This window comes from Caretta caretta, chromosome 13, assembly GCF_965140235.1.
Source record: "Caretta caretta isolate rCarCar2 chromosome 13, rCarCar1.hap1, whole genome shotgun sequence".
Taxonomy (NCBI): domain Eukaryota; kingdom Metazoa; phylum Chordata; order Testudines; family Cheloniidae; genus Caretta; species Caretta caretta.
The window spans coordinates 23265571-23290055 of NC_134218.1; the positions used below are offsets into that span (position 1 = coordinate 23265571).

General features: G+C 43.0%; 1 protein-coding gene and 1 long non-coding RNA gene across 6 annotated transcripts in view; one reads left to right on the forward strand and one right to left on the reverse strand.

Annotated features, from left to right (window-relative positions):
• Positions 1-659: 659 nt before the first annotated feature.
• ARHGAP40 (Rho GTPase activating protein 40) overlaps positions 660-24485 on the forward strand; it is a 78003-nt gene continuing 54177 nt past the window's right edge. For 4 of the 5 annotated variants that reach the window (XM_048820360.2, XM_048820362.2, XM_048820361.2 and 1 more), the window contains exon 1: positions 660-748. The gene's annotated coding sequence lies outside the window, so the exon portion shown is untranslated. Of the gene's footprint in view, positions 749-22563; positions 22622-24485 lie in introns of those variants that run through there. The other variant, XM_075118809.1, reaches the window with a different exon arrangement.
• On the reverse strand, positions 19007-22279 carry LOC125622358 (uncharacterized). The gene is made up of 2 exons (XR_007352718.2): positions 22056-22279; positions 19007-19236 (listed from the first exon to the last, which is right to left on the reverse strand). It is a non-coding gene; the product is annotated as an uncharacterized LOC125622358 (long non-coding RNA).

The following is a 24485-nucleotide window of genomic DNA, read 5'->3' on the forward strand; positions in this document are numbered from 1 at the left end:
GTGCTCATGCAACAGTCCAAGTCACTGAAGATAACAAATGACGTCTTTGCACATTGAGGGCTTTCCTCCTGCAAACACTGAAACGGGCTTAAGCGGTTGGAGGCGCACCTTGCATATTTCTGCAGCAGCAATCACATATTCAAGGCCGGGGAAGCTGCTGGGTTCGAGGTGGCCTGAGCCAGCAATCAGCAACATCGTCAGGTGGCGGGGCCTAAAAAAAGTTCGTAGTTCGCGAGCTCGCTGTGTCTTAAGATAGCGGAGGGAATTCGTCGCTTTACGTGAAGAATGTTACTTCTGCAGTAAGGCTAGTTTTGCACGATCTGCTTTCCCTGCAGGTTTCATTGAATTGTGCTTTTTTTTTTTTTTAAACCCAAAGCAACAACCGCAATCCAACCCCTGTTCCAAGTTTCTCCCCTGGCCTCTCTTAACAAGCGTATTTTCCTCGCTGCCAGGCGGAGAAAGGGGAAGCACCGTGCTTCAAGCAGGCGATGGAGAGCACCCTTCCCCCATCCCTACCCAGGCTTCTCCTCCCTCCTTTACGCGAATCGCGCCTCGAGCTCGCTCTGCCCGACTCCACCCCCTTCTCCCTGCAGCCCGGCTCCTTTCAAACCCGCCCAAGCCCCTCCTCTCCTGCCCGGGGCCAGCAATTAGAAGCCCGCGGAGGAGCCCGGCCGGACCCGCGGATTCTCGCGTCGCTGGTTCGCTCCATCCCCACGCAGGGCTGCGGGCCAGGCTCCCCGCAGAGCAGGTAGGAGGTGGGACCCCTGGAGGAGCGATGTTCCCAGCCGCTGCTGGTTCCTAAGGGTCCCGGAGAGGGGAGCGCAGCTGCAGGGCCCTTTGGCGGGGCTCGGGCGGGAGGCTGAGCCCCTCGCCGGGGCATTGCAAGCGAGGCGGGGACGCTCTGGGCGCCGGGGGTTGCTCCCGCTGCCAAGAGGACCTAGGGCTGAGAGATTTGCCTTGTCCCCGTGGCTAGAACGTGACCGAGGGTGGGTGACCCTCTGGTTGACAGCCCCCAGTAATGATTGGGGGTGTCCGGGCTTTGCAACACCCGAAAATCCCCAGAATGAGCCTGGCTCCCCACCCCATGGTACAGCCTTGTTCTGTACAGGGCTGCAGCGCTGGCTGGGGACTGGCAATGGTGCGGACAAGTGTGTGTATGAGACATCTAGGCGTGGGGATGCTTTAGTCTAGCTGTTACAGGCGAGTAAACAGTTGTGGGAACAGTGGGATAGGGGACACCTTCTCCCCCCCCCCCTTTTTTTCCTTTCTCCCCTTCGCACCAGGCTTGCATATTTATAGGATCTGTCTAATCCTTCGTGTTAATGGTGCTGGGTAAGTGGCGGTGTGGTGCAGCTGGACCGTTACACTGCTGCGTTCCCTGCAAATTCAGCTTCTCTTGTCATGCCGGCGAGCGAGCGCTGCTCCTGTTTGCTCTGAAGCCCCCTGGTGTTAGCGGAATGTTCGCCAGCGGGAAGAGCGTTTCCGGGCCTGGGCATACAGCGTGTGTGTACCCACACGTGTGTTAGCATGAGCAAGGATCCTGCAGTTGGATTCTTGCCCAAAGCCCCTGGCACCCACGTGGAGAGCCCTTCACTTGAGGTCGTTTGCGTGGCTCTAAATGCAGCATCTGTCCTTAAGTTAGTAAGTCTTGCTTTGGGTTATGGTAAGATAGTAACTTCCTGGAGTTGCCAAAGTAACACCACTGTGATTTATTTTTAGTGATCTTGGCAAAGCATGTTTATAAGGAATGGGTGGATAAGTTATTGCTGGCTAACGGGCTCCTGAAATACTATCTTATAGTTGGGTATTAATATCTGCTGCATTGGATTGCTATTTTCTGTTTTTTAAGGTTGGCGGGCAAATAAATTTGGTTTTTGTTTGTTTTCCTGGTAACTGAATCAAAGATGTGCAGAAATACCTGAATATAATGATGTGCCACCACCTGGCTCTGCTAGAAAGAAATGAGAGGCTATTTAGGCTCAGGCTTGGATTTGAAGCTTATTTTCGTAAGATTTTTAGCTGCATTCAAACCAGGCCCAGAGAATTGGCCCTTCTGGTTTTGGATTTAGCCAAGAACCAAAACTGTTGGCATGAAGACTCAAATCTGAACCCTTCTCCCTGTGAAACGTCAAGAGTCTTGATATTCTGGCTTTGGCCCAGCTGCATTTCCTACTGGAAGTGAAGTATTGTGACTCCATCTTAGCAGTTGTTTTCTCTCTCTTTCCAAGTATTGCATTTAATTCTTAATTTTTTCCTTCCAGGCTAATAATTCCAGTGCCTGCCTCTGCTACTACCTGTAGCTTTGCCAAACAGTTACACTGAATTGATGCAAGTGTCATGATTCTTTCCAGTTTCACTGCTTCCCACAGGTTCCTGAATAGTAGTAGTGAATCTCAGTGTCATCATAATTTTATTCTGTTGCTGCATGCAAGAGTTACTTTATAAGCAGAAGCAGAGAAACTGCTGCTGTCTGTGTGCAGACTCAGGAACTGATGCAGAACTGCTTCTGATCTGGAAGGTTATTTCTGCATTCATGAGGATTAGAAACATTTTTTAAAAATAAAAGCTGGCAACATTTTTGGCTTGAGCTCCATTATAGAATCATAGAATATCAGGGTTGGAAGGGACCTCAGGAGGTCACCTAATCCAACCCCCTGCTCAAAGCTGGACCAATCCCCAACATTACTCAACAGGATACTCTATTCACCTGTGGCAAGTCAGTGGATTGTATTTAAGCCCTTTGTATTGCTACACTTAGGATGTTCTCCAAACTGAAAAGTTTGAATCTGTTCAGTCTACCTTTTGGGGATCAGTTTGGAGTAAAGGTTAGTATATGGTGGTGTATGAGATGAAGGATGCACTTGAGGCTCAAGCACAGGACTAGGAATCGGGAGATGTGGATTGTGTTCCTATCTCTACCACAAGTGCTCTGTGTGACCTTGGACAAGTCACTTAAGCTCTCTGTGCCTGGGTTTTCTTATCTGCAAAACTGCCACTTCATGGGCATGTTATGATGCTTAATTCATGTTTGTGAAGTGTTTTGGGATTCTCTTCTAGAAGGTACTATTGGTTTTGGGATGACCAGATGTTTAAAGGTATCTTTGGAGCTTAAGTAACTGGAAAAATTGGAAAATGGTCTCCTGGATCACTCTACTTCTAACCAGGAAGAAATTAAAATGGCCTAATACACAGTGCATGTGTGGGGAGGAGGAATATGAATGGATTGTATAAGTAATTTTTGTTTGTTCTTATAAAAGCTAAGATGGTATTTTGTATAGGAATTTTGTGATCTGACTTAACACGAGGTGCTTTTTTTTATATATATATATAGTAGAGCAGAGCACTCATAAAAGCTAAGAAATCTGGTAGTATCACTTTATAACCCATTGAATTAAGATGGAGGCTGATTAATTCCAATCTTAAAAAGTGTCTTGTAATTTAGATCCTTTAATTTTTGGCTACTTTACTTAACACTTTTAAGGAACTTGGTTCTCAAACTTCAGAGCATCTGCTTTGTGAAAACCAGATCCTTTTAAGATGTCTCAAGTCTGACACCCAAATCATTGGTCAATTTGAAAATTTTAGGCAGTGCCTTTACGTAAGGATTCTCCGCCTTTGAAAACAATAGCATGCAATTATTTTTGTGGTTTGCTTTTAAAAAAACCCTCAAACCCCCTCCTACTCTCGTATCAGTTGGCCTTTTAAGAGGCATAACTTGCTGCTAGAAGCATATTCTATTGCCAGTTGCATCTTCCATCATTTGTATCAGTGGAAAACTTTGCTATTCTTTTGCTAACTGGCTTCTTCACAGCTAAAATCCTCAAGGACACCCCAGTGTGCTTATAACTTCTGGTTTTTTTTAATGAAACAACTAGGGCTGTCAAGTGATTAAATAAATGGTATTCTAATATTGTTTAACAGAGCAATAAATCACAATTAATTTTTTAAATATTTTTGGTGTTTTCTACATTTTAAAATATATTGATTTCAGTTACAACACAGAATATAAAGTATACAGTGCTCGCTTTGTATTTATTTTTGATTACAAATATTTGCACTGTAAAAAACCAAAATAAATAGTATTTTTCAATTCACCTCATACAAGTACTGTAGTGCAATCTCTTTATCATGAAAGTTGGATTTACAAATGTAAAATTATGTAAAAAAATAACTGTATTCAAAAATAAAACAATGTAAAACTTGAGAGCCTACAAGTCCACTCAGTCCTATTTCTTGTTCAGCCAATTGCTCAGACAAACAAGTTTTACATTTGCAGCAGATAATGCTGCCCGCTTCTAGTTTACAGCGTGACCTGAAAGTGAGAACAGGCATTCGCATGTTGCAGCGGGCACCACAAGATATTTACATGCCAAATGCACTAAATATTGATATTCCCTTCATGCTTCATCCACCATTCCAGAGGACATGTCTCCATGCTGATGTCAGGTTCTGTTCGATAACAATCCAAAACAGTGTGGACCGAAGCATGTTCTTTTTCCTAATCTGAGTCAGATACCACAAGCAAAAGGTTGATTTTTCTCTTTTGGTGGCTTAGGTTCTATAGTTTCTGCGTTGAACTAATACTCTTTTAAGACTTCTGAAAGCATGCTCCACACCTCATCCCTCTCAGATTTTGGTAGGCACTTCAGATCCTTAAACCTTGGGTCGAGTGCTGTAGCTATCTTTAGAAATCTCACATTGGTACCTTCTTTGTGTTTTATCAAATCTGCAGTGAAAATGTTCTTAAAATGAACAACATGTGCTGAATCATCATCCAAGACTGGTATAACATGAAATATATGGCAGAATGCGGGTAAAACAGAGCCAGAGACCTACAATTCTCCCCCAAGGAGTTCAGTCACAAATTTAATGAACACATTTTTTTAACAAGTGTTGTCAGCATGAAAGCATGTCCTCTGGAATAGTGGCCAAAGTATGAAGAAGCAAATGAATGTTTAGCATATCTTGAACGTAAATACCTTGCAGTGCTGGCTACAAAAGTCCAGTGTGAATTTCTGTTCTCACTTTCTGGGGACATTGTAAATAAGAAGTGGGCAGCATTATCTCCTGTAAATGTAAACAAACTTGTTTGTCTTGGCGATTGGCTGAATGAGAAGGACTGAATGTAGGCTCTAAAATTTCACATTGTTTTGTTTTTGAGTGCAGTTATGTAACAAAAAAAAATCTACCTTTGTAAGTTGCATTTTCACGATAAAGAGATTGCACTATAATACTTGTGTGAAGTGAACTGAAAAATACTATTTCTTTTGTTTATCATTTTTACAGTGCAAATATTTGAAATAAAAATAATATAAGTGAGCACTGTACACTTCGTATTCTGTGTTGTAATTGAAATCAATATATTTGAAAATCTAGAAAAATGTCCAGAAATATTTAATAAATTTCAATTGGTATTCTATTGTTTAACAGTGTTCTTAAAACTGCAATTAATCGTGATTAATTTTTTAAATCATGATTAATTTTTTGAGTTAATCACATGAGTTAACTGCAATTAATCGACAGTCCTAGAAACATCATAATCTCCATTTGAGTTGTGTGGTAACTGTCACTGTGCTATGCATGTGTCTGTATATAGAATATAATATATGCTTATTATGCAAAGAAAACCCAAACTTAGCATCCTTGAAGGGCAACTTTGTTTCAACTTACTTTAGGATTGGAATGAATTCTTTAAAGTCTTTACCTGCTGAGATTAGTGATGTACACGGTTAACCAAAGTTAACTGTTAACCCCGGCAGCCCAGCGGCCGGCAGGAGTGGCCCTAGCCCCCACCGGGCTGGAGTGGGCCCCCGGCCCTGCCAGCAGGACCCCAATCCCGACCATGCTGACTGGACCCTAACCCACAGCCTCCACCATGCCAGCCCCCCACCAGCTACCTGGGTTAATGATTAACCGGTTAAACAAAATAATTTTAATCATTTAACTGGTTAACTTTTAAAACCGATATTTACATCCCTAGCTGAGACTGCAAACTTGTTGAGGCACTTAGTACCCTCAACTCAAAGTGAAGGAGGGTGCATCCTCCTCAAACATGCTTAGTCTACTGAGGATCGTTACACCATCCAGAGCGACCATTGTTGAAGTGGGGTACAGCTCAGCATTTTACATGCTCAGGTTCAGTCTTGCTCCATTTGATGTCTGTGGTAGTTTTGCCACTGAGTCCAGTGGAAACAATATGTTTCTTTGCTTAGCAATATTTTGAAATGCAAGATGGGTTTTCATCTCTTGCTCACAAGTTAATTTTCAGGTCCCCAAGTCTTCATTGGCATGACAAGTGAGGCAGGTTACAAGTGTTGCTAAAAGTGTGTGCTTTAGAAAAAATATAAGCAAACAAACACCCCCCACCCCCAATTCCCAACCTCTCAGCTATCTGGTATGTGTTGGAGGTAGGTATAACCTACTCAGGATATGGCTACACACTGTGTAACTTGACATCAGTGTCTGTTCCTGATCCTAGTGTCAGGGTGCGATGTAGCACAGTTGTTTGCATCCTTATCCTGAAGGAGTTGTGGAATAACTTCAGCTGCAAATGCTCGTGGTAACATCTGTGCTTAATGAAAAGCAACCATCATTATTAGGCTCTTTGGACCAGCCCATTTTCAGCTGTAAGTAGAAAAATTTACACTCAAGACTTTCAGAGTAGCAGCTGTGTTAGTCTGTATTTGCAAAAAGAAAAGGAGTACTTGTGGCACCTTAGAAACTAACACATTTATTTGAGCTGTAGCTCACGAAAGCTTATGCTCAAATAAATTTGTCAGACTCTAAGGTGCCACAAGTCCTCCTTTTCTTTTTACTCAAGACTTTGGTATTACTCACTTTGCCACCAGGAGGTGCAGTGACAGCAGCAGTTTACACTTTAGTCAGGAAGATTTTTGGCACAGTGACGCTTCGATTGTAAATCTTATTTTCCAGGTTTTGGATAGCTTGGATTAACTGGCGGGAGAAAATTGCAACAGGTTAAAACAGCAGACATGGATTCATGCTGGGAACAGTCTTATTTTGGCTAACCTAAAATCATAAATAATTGTTTGGTCTTTGTTAGATGTTTACTGTAAGCTGTACTGTGGCTTTTCTGTTTGGGGCAGATATAACTCGGAACAAAAGAATGCAAACATACAAAACCACACTGTTGTTCAGATTCACACTTTTTCTTTTTTAATTTTGAGATTGGAAAGGCCCAGTGCATGACTATAAATTCAGTGTATTATGGTTCCAAATGAAACTTAGGTCTCTTATTCAGCAAAGCACATATTTAATAGGGGTGAGATTATCCATCTTGCTCATAGCTCAAACATGTGCTTATGTGGTTGATTGAGTTGAAGTCCTAAAAATGATTTAGTAATGATATCCTGTATGAGCCATGTTACCAAAAATACCCTGATAAAGCTATATAATGGCACTTTTTAACTGTTTTAGTACGTTGTTTTTTTGGTTTTCTATGTTACTTGAAGAATTCATAGAATTTTTCTAAATAGATGTCTTTCACACACACCCAAAAGCAGAGATATTTAAACTGATGTATTTTTTTAAAGTGACATCTACCTAGGATACTTTTTTTCCACATCATAGTATAGAAAACATATCTATCTTAAGTCTTTTTTGTAAGGATTTTGTATCCAAATTAACAACCGCCTGAATTGTTCTAATCTGTCAGGAACATAAACATGGTTTAATTATTTTCTGTAATAGCCTTTGTTACGTTAATTTAATTTTCCCTTTTTACCATCAATATAGCTTCAAAGGAGAATAAGCTTTGTTAACCTAAAGCGATTTTTCTACTTAACAGAACCATTACACAGCACAGCAAGACTGCTAGTTAATTAAACCTGAGCAATATGAAGTATGGAAATTATCAATTAAGCTAATGAGTAATCTGTATATAGTAATATACTTCCTTTACAGTTCATAGATTATTTTAGGAATAATCTATGCACTTGACTTTTGTATTGAATTGTATGTGACTAAAGGCAGGTCATTACTGCATATTTGACAAACTGTAGCTGCAAAGTCCTTGGGGAAGAGCTGGTCCATGTTGCCTGAAATAGTATGAACATCTGAACCTGTAATCTACTGGGAGATCTAATAATAAATCCTCATGAAGTTCCTTTCTTTCATTACATTGGCTTTCAGACTGGCAGGGTTATGGTGGATGCTTGAGAAGACAAAGGAAATTAAAAAGCTAGCATAGTTTACAGAAAAGTCCAATCCCCAGGGTAGGTTACTCTAAGAGTATGAAATGTTTTCAGTTTTTTTTTAATCTTCTGAAATTTTGTTCCATCAGTGTAGGAGGAGTTCTCCCTCCAAGATAATTGTTTCCATCTGAATAGCATTTCCGTCAGCTATCCAGCACTGGAAGCTTTGGAATCAAGCAATGAGGCAGTTAAATTTGGATCTGCTTCATGGCAGTGGAGAACTGTCACTAAAGTAATCTTGGAAGACGTACATGTAACACATCTGTGAAGTGTGCTATGCATCCCCCTCTGTGGCTGGCTCACAGAGAAATAGCTGCCCTGCTGCTGCTGTAAGTTAATGGATTTAGTGCTTCACCTCCAGTTGGAAAGACCCATGTTTTGGTGTTGGGGGATCATTCTATGCACATCAGAAACATTCATGCAATAAGATGACTGTCAACCACAGTACTCAGCAATCTCTTCCCTCTCCCTCTTGACAAAATTCATGTCAAATTCCCCTAATCAAGGGAATTTTAGTTGCAGTGAAAACAACTCTTCTCATCCTATATGTTACAGGAATTTTTCTAGCATTGCCCCACGCTGTGCTGTGAAACAATTCTGTGGTGTCAAAGTCCAGCATGATGGATGTTTTTCTTGCTCAGATGGGAACTGTTCCTGACCTATGTGAACTCAACACCGAGACAAAGAGGAAATAAAATCTGGGCCATTAATTAACGAGATGGCAATGGCTGTTTTCACTTCCCTTCTTGCTCTTGTTTCCTCAGTTCATCCTTAGCTTACTGTCTGTGTATTTCTTATGGAAAAGGCCTACAGAAACTAATGAGAGAATAATTTCTATAAAACCCTGGAATTTAATGGTGGTACCTTTTCTATAGATTGTGGGGGGGATGTATAGAATGATATAGCAGTCAAGGGAAGGTCCTCTTATGGATCAGTAACTGGTTAAAAGACAGGAAACAAAAGGTAGGAATAAATGGTCAGTTTTCACAATGGAGAGAGGTAAACAGTAGGGTACCCCAATGATCTGTACTAGGACCAGTGTTGTTCAGCGTATTCATAAATGATCTGGAAAAGAGGGTGATCAGTGAAGTGGCGAAGTTTGCAAATGATACAAAATCATTCAAGATAGCTATGTCCTAAGCTGACTGTGTAGAGTTATAGAGGGATATCACAAAACTGGGTGAGTGGGCAACAAAGTGGCAGATGAAATTTCAACATTGATAAATGCAAAGAAATGTGTATTGGGGAAAAATAATCATAACTATGCATATATAATGATGGATTCTAGATTAACTGTTACCACTCAAGAAAGATCTTGGAGTCATTGTGGATAGTTCTCTGAAAACTTCAGCTCAATCTGCAGCAACAGATAGACTATTAGGAATGGGATAGAAAATAAGACTGAAATATAATAATGTCATTATATAAATCCATGGTGTGCCTTTAATAGTGTGTCCAGTTCTGGTCATCACATTTCAGAAAGGATATAGTGGAACTGGAAAAGGTTCAGAGAAGGGCAACAAAGACAATCAAGGGTGTGGAGCAGCTTCCATACAAGAAAAGACTGAAAAGATTAGGCCTGTTCATCTTAGAAAAGACAAAATTAAAGGGGGATATGATAGAGGTCTATAAAATCATGACTGGTGTGATTGAACAGAGAAGTGTTATTTACCCAGTCCCACAACACTAAAAACAGGGGTCACCCGATGAAATGAATAGCCAGCAGGTTGAACACAAATGAGGAAATACTTTTTCACACAATGCACAATTAACCCATGGAACTCATTGTTATGGGATGTTGTGATGGCCAAAAATACCTAGTTCTATTTTGAACCAGTTATAATTTCATTGTCCATCAACAGCTATTAGACAAGATGGTCAGGGATGTAATCCCATGTTCCAGACAACACTCAACCTCTGACTGTGAGAAACTCGGAGGAGAAGATGGGTGGATCTCTCCAAAATTGCCCTCTTCTGTACACCCAAAGTTCTGTTACTGGCCACTCTTGGAGGCAGCTTACTGGGCTAGACTGACCATTGGTCTGACACCATATAACAGTTCTTCTGTTCTTATACAGCTATGGTTTTTTACAACAGCACACTAAACAGGGATACGGAAAGAGAGAATGTTGGCTGAGGACATCTGGGCAAATCATACTCTTGAGAATGACCACAGAACCTTTAAGATCCATAAAAGACCCAATATATCAGGGGTGGGCAAACTACGGCCCAGCTGCATCCGGCTCTTCAGACGTTTTAATCTGGCCCTCAAGTTCCTGCCGGGAAGCGGGGCCTGGGGCTTGCCCTGCTCAACACGTGTCATGGCTCCGCGCGGGTCCTGGAAGCAGCAGCACGTCCCCCTTGGAGCTCTGAAAGTTGCTGCCGCCCCAAGCGCTGCCCCCACAGCTCCCATTGGCTGGCAGCCACGGTCAATGGGAGCTGCAAGGGCAGTGCCTGCGGACAGGGCAGCTCACAGAGCCGCCTAGCTGCGCCTCCGCTTAGGAGCTGGAGGGGGGACGTGCCACTGCTTCCAGGAGTTGGTTGAGGTAATTGCTGCCCGGAGCCTGCACCCCTGACCCACTCCAGCGCCCCAACCCCCTGCCCCAGCCCTGATCCCCCTCCCGTACCCTGAACTCCTTATTTCTGACCCCACCCCAGAGCCCACACCCCCAACCGGAGCCCGCACCCCCTCCTGCACCTCAACCCCCAATTTCATGAGCATTCATGACCTGCCATACAATTTCCATATCCAGATGTGGCCCTTGGTCCAAAATGTTTGCCCACCCCTGCAATATATCATTAATTTATCAATTTATTTTAAAACCTCTCCTACTGACACATCAGTGTGGGGCAATACTTCAGATTTGTTACCCCCATCAAAGCTAGTCTTTTTGGGCATCTCCCCCACCTCCTCTGCAGTGAAGACTGATGCAGAGAATTCACTTAGCTTCTCTGGAACGGCCTTGTCTTGGTTGAGTGCTTCTTTAGCACCTTTGTCATCGACTGGCCCCAGTGTCCGTTTGGCAGGGTTCCTGCTTCTGATGTACTTCAAAAAATTCTTCCTGTTAGCTTTTGTGTACTTAGCAAGGTGCTTCTCAAATTCTTTCTTGACTGCCTGCTTATACTTAACCTGTTAGAGTTTATTCTTGGTAGGTGTTGACTCAGTGGCCTCTATTACTCTACTGTTTAGCCATGGTGGCGTTCTTTTGTTCCTGTTTTCTTTTCTGATTTGGAATATACGCTTAGTCTGAGCCTTTATTATGATGTTTTTAAATAGTCCCCATTCTGCTTGCAGGCATGTAACCCTTGTGACAGGTCCTCTTAATTTCTGTCTCTTAAGACTTGTAATTTTTGTGTAGTTCCCCTTTTTAAAGATAATTGTTACTGTGGTGTGGGTGTTTTTAGTATTATTCCCTCTTCCAAGAATGTTAAATTTAATAACATTACAGTCATTATTACCAAGTGGGTTAGCTATAGTTACCTCTTGGTCCAGATCCTGTGCTCCACTTGGGACGAAATCAAGAATTGCCTCTCCCTTTGTGGGTTCCAGGACTAGCTGCTCTAAGCAGTCATTTATGGTGTCTAGAAATTTTATCTCTGCATCACACCCTGAGGTGACGCATATCAGTCAATATGAGGATAGTTGAAATCAACCATTATTATTTCACTTTCTGCTTTAGTAGCCTCTCTAATGTCCCTTGGCATTTCACAATCATTGCCTCCATCCTGGTCAAGTGGCCAGTGCTATATTCCAACTGCCATATTATTTTTATTTAAACATGGAATACTATGGTAATCTGTGGGGATTGAACCCAAGACTAATGTAGGGCAAAAAATGGGTTATTTTGCTTAGAAAAATTCAAGTTTTCAGTGAAAAATCAAAAACTAGAATATTCTGTCTGAAAACAGAAGCATTTAGAGTCCGAAATTCAGAAATGCCACTGCAGTGCCTCATGGGAGTTGTAGTTTGGATGCCTTGTCCTCCTTTTCTCCTCTACAGGATGGGCTTGCTGATTGGACTGCATCTCCCAAGATGCACCAGTGTCTGTTTTGTGAAGGGAGATGGTGCATCATGGTGGTTGGATGGCCACAATGCCTCATGGGAGATGTAGTCCAATCAGGGAGCCCAGCTTATAGAAGAGAAAAGGACCATGAGGCGCTCAAACTACAACTCCCACAAGATACTGCAGTGGCATTTCTGAATTGAAATATTTCAGTTTTGAGGCATTCAGTTTTTTAACCTAAAAATGGAAATTTTCTGTGAAAAGCAGAAACTCTTTGCAAAACACTTAGTTTAGCTGAAAATCCCTGATTTCTCACAAAACAGTGTCAACCAGCCACACCCAGGACACTCTGCCTCAGAAGAACAAGCTGGTGCCAGTAGATCTAAATGATTAGCTATGTTTCAGTAAGAGGCTTCTATAGTTGTGGGACCTGCTGCACTTGTCTGTCTAGCCACTGCTCTCTGCTGCAAAGATGACGGTTTCACTGGTGCTGGGTGTACATAGTCTGTGAAACACTTGCAGATGAAAGATGCAACATAACCATCCACACTTGGATATTAATTTTTGTGATCTGAAAGAGTCTGTGGGTTCAAACAAGAAAATCTGTGTGAGACCATCCTTTCTGATATGTAGTATACTAGGTGTGTCTGTGGTTTCCCTAGGCCAATATAATATTGCAAATACCAGTTTGGTTCAGCCTGACAGTGAAATCAGAAGCATCCTGCTGACAGGTCTTGGTATGGGGAGCAAATTCTTTCCGATACAGAGGGTTTTTATTTTTGGCATGTCTGCATCTTTATGAAGTAAATGTAAATCCTCTAAGAATGGGGATGTGAGCCTTTTAAAATAGTAACGTTTGTTTGAGACACGGTGTTACTTACCAAAAATGTCCTTCTGTTGTCATGCTAAAGAGTATGAGGAGCTTCGACCTAAGGGTCCTGATCTAGATTAATAGATTCTAAGGCCAGAAGGGACCACTGTGATCCTCTAGTCTGACCTCCTGTATAATACAGGCCAGAGAATTCCCCCAAAATAATTCCTAATGATATCTTTTTAGAATAACATTCAATCTTGATTTAAAAATTGTCAGCAATGGAATTCTTTTTAAATCGTTCCAGTGGTTAAGCACCCTCACAGTTTAAAAATTTTGCCTTCTTTCCAGTCTGAATTTGTCTAGCTTCAACTTCCAGCCATTGGCTTCTATTCTACTTTTCTCCGCTTGACAGAAGAGCCCAGTATAAATATTTGTTCCCCATTCTGATGCCTACTGAAATCAATGGACTACCTCAAATGGCTGTGGATCAGGCCTTTATTGTGTAAGATAACGAGGAGGCTTTTTGTTTTTAACTTGTGTCCTGGGTGACCTTCCGTTCTGGGGGCTTCAGTATTCTCACGGGACCCATTGTCTGTGAAAATCTAGAATAGAGGTGGGCAAACTACGGCCCGCGGGACCGTCCTGCTCGGCCCCTGAGCTCCCTGCCAGAGAGGCTAGCACCCAGCCCCTCCCCCACTGTCCCCGCAGCCACGCTGCCATGCGCGCTCTGAGCAGCATGGTAAGGGGGCCGGGGCATTGGATAAGGGGTAGGGGGTCCCGGGGGGAAGTCAGGGGACGGGGAGCAGGGGGCAGTTGGATGGGGTGGAGGTTCTGGGGGGGGCAGGGGATGGGGAATGGGCGGGGGGGGGGCGTTGGATAAGCGTGGGAGTCCCAGGGGGCCTGTCAGGGGCAGGGGTGTGGATAGGGGACAGGGAGTAGAGGGCGGAGTCCTGGGGGGCAGTTAGAGGTGGGGGGGTCACGGGAGGGGGCAGTTAGGAGACAAGGAGCGGGGGGGTTGGATGGGTTCTGAGGGGGGGGCAGTCAGGGGGTAGGAAGTGGGAGGGGTCGGATAGGGGGCAGGGGCCAGGCTGTTTGGGGAGGCACAGCCTTCCCTACCTGGCCCTCTATACAGTTTTGCCACCCCAGTGTGGCCCCAATGTTTGCCCACCCCTGATCTAGTGTCTTCCAGTTCCCTCTCCCCACCCCAGACTCTGAAAATCAGGCCCTAAGGATATGTCTACACTGCTATAAAAAACCTGCAGCACCAAGTCTCAGAGCCCAAGTCAATTAGCTTAGGCTTGCGGGGCTAAACATTTCAGTGTAGACATTTAGGCTCAGGCTGGGGCCCAGGCTCTGAGACACGTGCCCCCACCCCGCCCCTTCTCCCCGTGAGGTTTTGGAGTCTGGCCACCAGCCCAAGCCCAAATGTCTACACAGCAATTTTTAGCCCCAAAGCCTAAGCCCCATGAACCTGAGTCAACTGGCCTGGGCCAGCTGTGGCCATGCTGGGGGTCTTTCGCAGTGAAGATGTACCATAAGTGACTGGCTTTAAGCCACCAAGAAGTTAGTGGCAGAGCAAGAACAGAATTCCACTTAATTCCAACCCGCCTTCACCTCATATTCAGTATTTAGTCATTAAACCATGAGATCTTCTAGGGAGAAACTAACAAGACAACTTTATGCAGAAGAATCAGGGGAAGGATGCCTTTCACCTCACTTGGAAAAGCTATTACATGCCAGCCACAAGGTTCCCAGTCCAAGTGCCATGTCATGAGACTGGGGATAGATGGCTGTGCAGTTTGAGTAATATCTGTATTGAATTAATGATAATTAGCTAACAAGCCTGCCATAAGGGCATTGCTGTGTGGCAAGGAAAAAGATCAGTTTTTTATTTGCTGATGGCCTTGAAATGTCTTGAGTTACAAACATGATCCTCCATCCACATGTGCCCATGGAGTGTTCGTCTTGTATGTAACTGTACACTGTAGCCTAATTTTGTTCTTCAGACTGACATTTTAAAAAAAATAGTAAATGTACTAGGTTCTGAGCAAACCTGGAACTTAATTTCTGCATTGTAAAAGTTGAAATATGGCTTTGTGGCACTGTACATGTTAATTTTCTGAGGTAGAGGGTGGATCGTTATACATAGAGCTGTGAAGAAGCTGTCTATTAGCTATTCAAGATCTTGTTTAGAGCGGCGAGAAGCTGATTTGTAATGCTCTCTAGTGAATAGGGATCAGTTTATTCCAAGCACCACTAGCTCGATAACAGATGGCCACTGTATAATGGAATTGGAAGGATATCCTTTTTGGGCAACAAATAATCAAACACACTGATGAAGGTTGTTTTTCTCCGCTAAGGTAAATCTCAGACAACGTTAACGTTTGAAATCACAGCTAGCACAAGTGGAAGGAAATCCTTGCCTGCCTTGTGGTGGAAGGTAAGCATGAGATTGCTGTGTATACATCCCTGCAGCTGATCTGAAACGCAGCTGCTTGGCTAAAGCTCCATAATCTCTGGACTTGCTCCAGTTTGTGCACATGAGTGTTAAAAACAAGGAAGTAATGGTAACCACTCTGTTTCAAAGGCAGCATTTCCTCTGTAACTAGCCGGAGAGGTAGGTGACTTTTGGGAGCAGTAGAGGAGATACTTGATGCCTTTAATTCAAGAGTCTGAGGGCTCAATTCATTGGTTCCACCAGGCTCCTTTCTGCCAAAGTAATGGAGCTATAAAGTGGTCAGATTCCAGCACAGGGAGATACCTCAGCACCTATAGAGTTGGTGTAAGCAGCTCTATGCCAGCCCAAGCTCAGGGGGTATATTGGGAGACAGTGTGGGTGCTTGGGCTTCTGGCTTCTAGAACAGCCCCTAGTCTGGAGCTAGGTACAACTCGGGTATACCTCAATGCTGATCTTAACCTGTACTAGGAGCCTAACCAATCCTCAGCATAGAAGAGGCTCAAGAGTGGTATTAAAGTGTCATCTGAGTGCGACTCCCCCACCCCCCTATTTGATGTAATGGAGTTCTCCTGACTTTGAACAGTACAGTAACATTGTCCAATATAAATGTGACAGAACCAAAAACATTCTGATCTGCAGCAGGAACGAGAACTTCTCTGATTTTTGGTTTAGTGTGTTACAACTCTGGGTTTTGTTTTCTAACCTCAGTGAAAGCAGAAGGTCCGTGGCATGGATCTTTGCTGTGGTACTTTCTGTTAATTGCAAAACTACTTCCTGCAAAGAATTGTAAAACAAAATTGGAGCCAAACCCTGTGTTGGTACTAGAATGCTTAGCAGAATCTCCAGCAGCTTGGTTTGAGAGAGATAATTTTAGCTTTTCAGACCTGAAACTTGACTCTCAAGTTCTAGCCTGAAAGCAGGTGGAAAAAAAGATGCAAAACTAGCATCACATTGAACTCTTATTTCACTCATTTTGGATTTGTCTACACATCCCTCTGCTCTCAGGCAGGTTAGGAGCCAGGGACAGGAGTGATTGAGTGTCTGAGTTTGCATAGAAGTCATGGGTGGAATGGAGTTTCTACTAACGCACATGTCCTATGACCCTTTGCCTTTAAACCCTTTGGTGGAATGTCCCTCCATTGGTCTGACATTCAGAGGGCTAGCAAGGTGTGACTTACTGATTTTGGAGGAGACCAGATCAGAGTGTAGAAACTGTACCTAGTGGTCTTCTGGCCACAGTTTTCCCAGCACATGGCTTGATGAATTTTGTAAAGCATCCTTCACTACATGTGAGCTGTGCAGAGCAGGGCCCACATCTTCAGTGTACAGCACCTAGAGTAATGATTGTGATTGGAGCCTCTGAATGCTACCACAATGTAAATATGAAATAATAACGAAGGGCCTGATTCTCTTTTCACTTACCCTAGTGTTATTCTGTTGACTTCAATTCTGTTCTTATGTCAGTAGTAATAGAATTGGGCCTGAAGTGTTAAAACAGATCCAGAACATAACACTTCTACTTATGTCAGATTAATATAAAATATGTGTATGCAATAAGGAAGTGCCAGGGAGATGCTTCACTAGAGGATTTTTAAGGGGGGGGCAACAAACTCAACTTTTTGTTCCCTAAACTATTTTTAAATTGAGCCACATAAAACTCCCCAAGAACTTTCTTCCCGTCAATGGTAGAAAGAAATGGACTTGTATTAAAGCTGTTTGTTAAAAAAAAAAAAAAGGGGGGGGGGCATTGAGCAATCAAGCCTTTCCCACTTTGTGTGTCTAGATATTGTGTAACTTGGTGTGTGTGTGTGTGTGTGTGTGTGTGTGTGTGTTGGATGGTTCATGATCTGCAGAAATCATTGTAAGTTGTTTGTTATGGTTGGATGAATGGTTGCTCATGGTTACATTGTAACCCTTGAATCAGGATTTAGAATCTTGAAAACATTTGACAGGGCAGTTGATGGGTCACAACAAGACATGATGCTCAAGAGATACCACTCTGTACACTAGGAGTTGCACACACAACTTCCCAAAACTACTGTCCAGGCTCAAGTGCCCACCAGTGGTTGTTTGCACCACCAAATGGCAGTCATTGCGGTGGGCTCTTCTTAAGTAGCATTTATATTTAGTTGGGGGCAGGTTGTCTGAGGGTGAAGCAAAATTGGGTGTTTTTCTGCTGTGTAAGTGGTGTGGAGTGGTGGATGCGTAGCTGTGGGCAGAAGTACTTCTGTATACCATGGAGTGCTGTGAGTAGCATGGGTTTTAGGGGGACCGAAGGGATGAGGCTTGAGGATTCTTTGTTCCTGTACCTGGTGCATTTGAGAATTGTTGAAACACAGTAGGGGAGGTGCTTCAGCACTTTAGCTGAGAAGAGAGGTTCTGGATAAAACTAAACAGGAGGCATTGCATTGCAGGGTAGACTTCGGAGGGCTGGCTGAACTGGTGTGGCTATAGTGCTTGTGATTTCCCATCTGCACCATGGAGGAATGGCTGCAGAGTACAGACATCTGTCTGGGACCTGAGCTAAAGGCATTACCCCTGGTGTTATAAGCAACACATGTAAAACCATTGGGACAAATTTTGTTTGCGGATGTATGGTGAAGTACAGGTGTTGAAAGCTAAAAATACTCTAGTCAATGGCTGGCTGCACTGTCTTATTTTGTCTACTGTAGGATTTGTAATGTCTTCCGATTTTTTTAAATAAATTGGCACCAAGAATGATCTGAATGGATACATTAGTCTTGTAGAAGATATTTTCAATCCATGTGAATTTCTAGGGCTCAATATATGGAAATATGACCAAATTCATAAAGCTCTCCAATAGCCTTTGTAGGTGTCACATGCACAGCACCACTGTCTCTAATAACTATGGACCACATCCTGCAAACATTTATTACTGTAAGCAGTCCCTTTGTCTTCAATTAGTGTTGTCTTCTGACACACTAGTAAGGGAGAGATTATTTCTGCTGCTACAGTTTCTGTGCAGCACTGTGCTGGTGTACAGGAATTGGGCTGAATTCCCATGTAAGCGTGGCTCCTGGCCAGTCCTAGTGTACGGGAATGTGCTAGGGGTGAGGTTGTGGGCAGAAGGGGCCTGTAGGGGGCACGAGGGAGTGGAGTCCTAGCACAAAGCTCTGTTGCCATGTTGAACAGCAGAATTATGCTGGGGCCGCACCAGTTCTCAACTAATCCCAGGGGCACAACAATGGCTTAAAGCCACCTTTATGCTGTCTCTTCCACACCCAGCTGTGCCTGAGTGTGCTGCACTTCCAGTAGGAGAGCACCCAATCACACCCTTAGTGTCCGAAGGAGTGCACCCTAGATCTGTTTACAAATCATTTGAGTAAACACGCTATGCAACTACATCACTCATTGCTGGTAAAATAAATACTTGAACTACTTAAAGTCACTAGTGCAGAAGAACTTGAGGTTTTACTAAACTCCAGTACATACTAAAAAAGCTTTTTGGCAATGAAAAAAAAAAAGAGAACTTTGCTATTACTAGTACATGATATGGTACTTTGCCAGAAGAAAAACATTTATAAGGAGGATCAAACAAAACACTGGTAACATTAAACATGACCAAAGAATTGCTTCTCCAAGGCTACTCTTTGTATACTTGGCATGTAAGTAATGAGTGCAGTCCTACAGCAGAAATGAGCATCCAGTTGCGGTCAATGCAGCAGGCAAGGAAAGGGAAGACTTTGTAAGGTAAAGGAAACACCACTTGGCTGCTGGAGGAGACATCTGTGAACGTAGATAAAAAGATTTGTAACCTTTGAGCTCAACACAAAGTTCACAATAACATTTGAACACAATAAAACATCCGAATTGAGTCACGCACATGTGGGGAAAATATCAGTTGTGAAGGACATGCTTTGCTGCTTAGAACTGATGGATTATAACACTTACTAGAGCTGACCTGAAGTTCAGATAGTACAATTATGATGGCATGCAGGATTTGTGAACTAAGAAACCAAATCACTGTTATAGCATATCTATCTGTGTAATGGATGTGTGCTCATTTAAACTTAATCTAGAGATACCTGAAATTCAGGGTGTGTGGGGGGCAGGGGGCTTAGGGGGAGGGGGAAAAACTGTAAAATGATGCCAAACTGTATGGAATGGAATTCTGTCCCCTTGTCCATCTCTAGTACTTCATACAATGTCTTTGATCAGAGAATCTTAAACAAATTAAGCTGCAAAACACCACTGTCAAGCAAGTAAGTATTATTTCCATATTGCACACTGGGTATAAACTGAAGTCTAGGAAGCTTAAGTAACTTTGCAAGACAACACAGCAAGTCAGCAACAGAACAAGGAGTTGTGGCTTCCAGTTCCTTGCTCTAACCTGTAGATATGTGAGGGATGCAGGATGATGCATGTTATGTGATGGTGGACAGGAAGTAAAGATATGTGGGTTCTAGTCCAGCCATTACCACTGACCACCTTCTGTGTTAGCCTTGAGCAATCATTTCACCTCTCTGTATCAGTTTTCCAGTAAATTGGGGATAATAGTACTTGCTCTCATTGTAAAACAATTTGAGATTTATTGATGAAAATAGTTGATCAGATATTACTATTATTTCATCTCTCTTTAAGATCTTCACTTCACAAATTAAATTCTGTATTTCCTCACTTCACCTACGCAATGTGCCCATCTTGGCTTTCATTAAGATCAATGTAATTCCATTTATCGTTTGCCCTAAAATATCTTGGAAAAATTAAACTAGAATTTCCACTGAGGGTTTTTCTGGATTGTTGAGGTAGGATTATAAAGAGGCTTAGTTATTACTAAGTGATTTGTATCTGATGTCCTCTTTCATAGCCCCCTCATGAAACTGGTAGCTGTATTGTGAAAACCACTGTTGCGTTCTTATTGCAAGTACCGAGAGCGAGCTTGTTCCAGCTGTCATTCTAGCAGCTTTTTGTGCATGATGCAAGGATCTGTCTTTTTTTTAAATTTTTTTGAAGATCCAGTGTGGGGTAAACTGAGGCAACCAAGTTGTCTTTAACGGTAGAGTTTTCAAAGGAAAAAGGTCAACACGCTAAATATGATATTGTCCTATGTATGTCCTAAATCGCTACTGACATTGATGGCAAATGAGGAAAATGACTGACTGACTGTAAATCCCAGTCACATGACATTTTCCATAAGAAAAGGATTGTATGACTAAGAAAACAATTGAATTCCTCCTTAGGGGCCTGCTCTCCATCCCACTGGATGGATGGCAAAGATCTTGTGGAGTGGAAGCAGGCTGCAAGTTTAGACCTGTAGCCCATGCTAAACCAGTGCAACAGTAATTATGCCTTTGAGGACAAACATTGGCTGATATCACTTGGAAAGGGGTTCCTCAGCAAGCTTCTAATTTGCAAGCAGAGGACAAATGATGCAGTTAATCAGGAAGCCGAAGTAAATAGACTTCTTTTCTGGGGTGAGACTAGTGGGCGTCAGTGTCCTGGTGAAACTGAGAGTATTATCCAGAGACAAAAGTGCCCCCAGCTCCTCTGAATTGGAAACAAAACTCTCCCTTGCTTTTGCCGCACAATATGTCCTTTTAAAGTAAATGCTCTTCTTCTGCAGTGAAGAACAGAGCAAAGGCTCTCAGAGGGCAACCTGTGGGGGTGGCTGGCGAGGGAGTTAAACTGATACACGCAGACAGCTTTATCTCTATTTCAGTAGACAGAGGACCCCGTTGGCAATGTTAGCAGATGAATGTATTTCTCTCTCATTTGGCGTTCCTGTCATACTTTGCTTAGCAAAGAGAGGCTGGCTGGTATCCAAAACCACAAACCAGTGCAGCAGCATTTGCTTCAAAAAACAAACTAGAGAGAAAAATAAAACACAGCCTGTGTCCAAAAATACTGAGAGCGGGAGGTTACCTTGGCCATGATGATGTGTGGGTGCTTGCTTGGGAGCTAATGTTCTATGGGCACAGAGAGAAACAACATTGCTCTTGAGAAGTGAATTCAATTTATATGATCTCTTTGTGCATTATTACAAAGCAGAATGCTGGCATTCCGGAGAGTGGCCTGTTCTACCTTCCAAACCAGCGGCTGGTTTGGAGCAAATGAACAAGCTGCAAGCTGTTTTGAATTCCAGAAGGGATTTTGGCACCTAGATACATTTTGTCTTCAAAAATGCAAAAGGGGGCAAGATTGAAGAAGGTGCAATACGCTGAGTTTGCACGAAGCAGCATTTGCTTTTTTTTTTTTAAATATCCTGACTTCAAAGTTTGCTAGTTCTTGTGTCTGGGCACGGCTCTCAATGGGACATCTCACGATAGTCTTGTTGAAAGATTCAGCCCTCCTCCCTGTGATTAGATTCTCTTTCTCTCTCTCTAATCCCTGCCTGAATATTATTTCAAATAAAATACAGGCATTAGTTGCCGCTTGGCGAGTTCATTTTGGACAATACACAACCTTGGGAACCCGAGAGCAACTGATCCCACGTTCAGGCAAAAACGGTGAAGCTGCATGCGCAGCTGTGCTCCTTCATAGTGGTCGTGCTTCGTTCTTATCGAATGGTAAACCCCCTGGGATGTTTGGAAAATGCATTTACTCACAGTAAGTTGAGCTCACGGTGACCATCCAGCTGTTGTGGAGATCCTTGTAATTATGGGGCAGGAAATAAACAAGATGTCTGCCTTAAATTTCTGTGGTTTATGCTGAAAAGCAGGGAAGCAGGAGAAGAAATAGTGTGTCTATGTATAGCATTGCCTGCCCTACAGCTCCATCCATCTGGGTACCCCAAGTGTCTCAAGTCTTATAGCGAGTGTCTCCTTTAACTTCTTCCCGGGGGTGGGGGGGGGGGGAGGAGGAGGGAGGGAGTGAAATTAGTGTTTGGAATGTGCTGAGTTGAGAGCTGGAGTCTGAGCTCTGCAGGCTCTTTGTCCATGGAAATGAGTAGGTGGCAGCCAAGAGTAGTGCAAGCTATCAACATCACACTGTGCCAGTGGGTCCTAAACCTGGTGTGGAGGGGGTGAGCTCTAGGGAGAGGGGGTAGCTTGGTCAGTTCCTGGCTGCTCTGCAGAGATGAGCAGTTATGTTGGGGTATTTTGTGATGTGGACTCTTGTCCAGTTCACATTGGACTGAGGCTACTGCACGGAAATTGGATATTCATTCATTATGGTAAGGGGCTGAACTTAGAGGATGGAAGGTGCTCTGACCAATTGCCAACCCCATCCTTGTATTCTGTCTTCAGAAGTTAAAGGCAGCATTTCATGTCATCTGGTGGTGGGTTGCAAGGGCCACCATTTTTTTTTTATTCCTAAAGCTACCTGACCGACTACTAAAATGTATTTAGCATGCTAGACTGGTGGCTCTCATTCCACTCTGCCATCGGGTTTGTATCTGTCTTAAAGGTACAGCTGGAAGGATATAACCTGATACAAGATATTGTACGACATTAACTTCTTTACTGTTCTTATTTCCCTATGGGGCCGAGTGAGGTGTGTGTTCAACAGCTAGGTAAACAAAGTCATAACCTGAAATCTATTTAAGAGCTGCAGTTTTTTACAGTCTTTGAAAAATGCCCTGGAGGCAGAAACTTGTGCAACTAGGTTAGTAAATAACTTCATTCATCAAAGCAATAGTGTCTTTTATGTATTAGAGCTTCCGTCTATTGTTACAGCTTTTCCTTGGGCAGTGGAAATGTTTTTGGGTGGTTTTAAATCTCATTATTTACAGTAGTGACGAGACATACATTTGTTTAGATAAACTTTATTGTAGAGCTGCTTACAACTGAACAGAGAGCTTTGGCCCGAGTGTGAAATGATGTAATTAATGGGGTCCAAAAATGTTGGTTGCAGAAATGCATTCTCTTAAATGGCGTATGAAAAATGCAGGAATAATGAAATTGGTGCTGTTTCCTAACCTCTATTTTGCAAGTGTTCTGGTTCCCAGAATGGATGACTGAAACAGGACAGTAACTAACTTGGAGTAGAAACTTCCAAGCAAATGTACATTTGTGCACAAGTTAATCAATTTTTGGTGGCCTGAACGGTCACCAATAATGAATGCTCCATACAAACAGGACTGAATCAAATTCAGGGTGCAGAATGTTTTTAAAATAAATGTACAAAGGTGGGTCTGAACTACTCACATCAGAATTTAAATAAGATCTAGTGGCAAAACAGCATAGTGAATGATACAGCATCCCAATACAAGGTATGGGGGCCGGAAGTGTATGACTCAGTGGATTTTTGGTGTAGTATGAGAAAAGACATTTGGGGAAAAAATTTTTTTTTAGGTTCTGATAATTATAACGTTTCTATGTAACGTCCCCTCCCAGTACAGCTGCCCCCACCTTAGCATCTAGGATACATACTCTCTTCTACTTACACACACCCTCACCCCTTTGGGTGCCCTGCCCCCGAACCCTATTGTATTTGGAAAGTTGCCTCTGATTAAGAAAGAGAAATATAGGTTGCAATTCTACTCTAGGCAGGAGCAGTCATGGAAAGCTTTAACTCAAAAGGAGAATGTTTGACAAAGGTCTGAGTAAGTCAACATGGGTGGGTTATAAATGAAAAGGTTCTTCAAAGTTCACTATAGTTCTCAAGCCTGATGACTGCTATGTTAAGGCCCAAGGTACTTTTATAACTGAAATATCATTGATGTTGTATGCTAAATCTGTGTACAAAATTTGAAACTCTGTGCTGTTGTGTACAGATTTTCTGCATTCTTCTCCCCCCCCCCCCCACATCTTCACTATTAACCTTCAGTTCTCATGTGCCGCTTTAGAGGCACACAGGGGAACAGCAGAAGTGGTGAGATAATTGGTCAGCTAATGCTGAGACCATTTGGGAATGCAGAGCCTGCTTGGCAGTGCCTCTTCCTGCCCTCTTCTCCATTTCCCCATCCTGCAAGTTTTCTTTTCCCCTCTGTCCACCTCTCATGGTATGCAACCTATTCCTGCTTTGTGCAGGCAGCTCCCAGCTTCTGCTCTACTTTCAACTGAACAGCACAGCTGCAACTGCTGATAGTGTGTTGA